General features: G+C 34.5%; 1 pseudogene; it reads right to left on the bottom strand.

The window, feature by feature from the left end:
• Positions 1–1,297: 1,297 nt before the first annotated feature.
• LOC150009305 (U6 spliceosomal RNA) lies at positions 1,298–1,391 on the bottom strand (annotated as a pseudogene).
• Between the last annotated feature and the right edge of the window lie 1,112 nt (positions 1,392–2,503).

The raw sequence follows: 2,503 nt of genomic DNA, 5'->3' as shown, positions 1-2,503 counted from the left end.
CTCCCTCTATTCCCATTTTGCTGAGTGTTTTCATCATAAATGGGTGTTGTACTGTATCAAATGCTTTTTCTGCATCTATTGATATAATCATATGATTTTTGTCTTTCATTTTGTTTAGGTGATGTATTATATTTATTGATTTGCGAATATTAAACCATCCTTGCATCCCTGGGATGAATCCCACTTGATTGTGGTGTATGATCTTTTTGATGTATTGCTGGATCCTGTTTGCCAATATTTTATTGAGGATTTTAGCATCTATGTTCATCAGTGATATTGGCCTGTAGTTTTCTTTCTTTGTTGTGTCTTGACCTGGTTTTGGGATTAGGGTAATACTGGCTTCATAGAAAGAGTTTGGGATTTTTCCCTCTTCTTGGATTTTTTGGAATAGTTTGAGGAGGGTAGGAGTTAGTTCTTTCCTAAATGTTTTGTAAAATTCTCCTATGAAGCCATCCGATCCAGGGCTTTTGTGTGCCAGGAGATTTTTGATTACTGTTTCAATTTCCTTCTTTGTTATTGGACTTTCTACTTCTTCTTGATTCAGTTTTGGAAGGTTATATGTTTCCAGAAATGTGTCCATTTCTTCTAGGTTGTCAAATTTCTTGCCATACAGTTATTTGTAGTAATTTCTTACAATTGTTTGTATTTCTGTGGTATCAGTCATGATTTCTCCTTTTTCGTTTCTGATTTTGTTTATTTGGATTTTCTCTCTTTTTGTCTTAATGAGCCAGGCTAAAGGCTTGTTGATTTTGTTTATTTTTTCAAAGAACCAGCTCCTAGTTTTGTTGATCTTTTGAATTGTTTGTTTGGTCTCTATGTCATTTAATTCTGCTCTGATCTTGATGATTTCCTTCCTTCTTCTTACTCTAGGCTTTGTTTGTTGTTGTTGTTCTAGTTCTTGTAGCTGTAGGGTTAGATTTTTTATTTGAGATTCTTCTATCCTTTTCAGATATGCCTGTATTGCTATGAACTTCCCTCTAGGGACTGCTTTTGCTGTGTCCCATAGGTTTTGGGCTGTTGTGTGTTCATTATCATTAGTTTCTAGAAATTTCTTGATTTCTTTTTTGATGTCATTGTTAATCCATTCATTATTTAGTAGCATGTTATTCATTCTCCATGAGTTTGGATGTCTTTGATTTTTTTCTCTGAGGTTGATTTTTAGTTTCAAGGCATTGTGGTCTGAAAAGATGCTTGATATGATTTCAACTTTCTTGAATTTGTTGAGGCTTGTTTTGTGTCCTATCATGTGGTCCATCTTTGAAAATGTCCCATGTGCATTTGAAAAGAATGTATATTTAAAACTATGGAACAATTCACGAATTTGCGTGTCACCCATGCTAATCTTCTCTGTATCATTCCAATTTTAGTATATGTGCTGCCGAAGCAAGCACTGTGATTGACTTTTTTCTTTGTTTCAGTCTTTTTGTATCAGATGCCTTTTTCATTTTCTTCATGGTTCCCCATAAGAGATTTGGTGCATGGTAGGACCATATCTTCAGTTCCAGTAGCTGTGTGTCAACCCTATACTAACTGTGTGCCTTTGGAAAAGTTTCTTCACCCTTCAAAACTTTAGTTTCCTCATCTATGAAATAAAGATGATAATACTAGTTTCTCTAAGTTACTGTGAGAATTGAATGAGCTAAGTCATGCAATGTGCTGAAGTATGCTAGGCATATAGAATTAGTCAGTGAGGGGTGCCATGCTGATGTTATTATTACTGAGCCTGACCTAATTTGGAATCAGTTACCTTGCATGGCAGCATTGTTTGCACATATTCTCTTTTATGATTATTAGTTGAGTTTGTTTTTTATAAGAGAAGTGGAAAAGGGTGATTGAGCATAGATTATTTATTTTAAACTAATAAAAAATTTTTTTACAGGCTGACCATCTGTCAGGAAAGTATCAGAAGGCATTCCAAACGGACTGAGTTGATTTACATTAGCGGATAAAAGTAATAATAATGGCTTTCCTAAAAATTATATTTCTGAATCTGTCCACTTTTTTCAAGCTCCACTGTTGCCATTTGATCCAAGCTACCCACATCTAGGCTATAACCTCCTAACTGGTCTGCCTACTTTATTGCTTGCTGATCCACTTTATATGTAATAATCAGGGCAAACATTTTAATATTCAAATTGTGTCATTTCACCACATTCTTTATACCCTCCCAACAGTGAATTAAAACCCAAATACAACATAAAAATGGATACCTTGGCCTGCAGTCTCAGTATAACCTGGCCTCTTGCCTTTCTCTCTAACATCCCTCATTCTGTAACCCAGTGATTTTCAACCAGTGTCCCACAAGAATTTTTAAAACATGCAATACCTGATTACTTAGTCAGGGGTACTCATCTCTATCTTTAAATTGTCAAATTAAAAATTGGCATTGGCCAACACCACAATATTCATTTAGTGTGAATGAATCAAAATTATACTTTTTTTTGTCACATCAGCAAAAAATATATATTTTTGGTGTGCCACGGAATTTTAGTAATTAGTTTAT

The sequence above is a fragment of the Furipterus horrens genome, unplaced genomic scaffold (assembly GCF_987537825.1).
Source record: "Furipterus horrens unplaced genomic scaffold, mFurHor1.1.pri manual_scaffold_5, whole genome shotgun sequence".
In the NCBI taxonomy this organism is placed as follows: Eukaryota; Metazoa; Chordata; class Mammalia; order Chiroptera; family Furipteridae; genus Furipterus; species Furipterus horrens.
The sequence above is the reverse complement of the archived record's forward strand: the minus strand, read 5'-3'. Positions and strand labels throughout refer to the sequence as shown.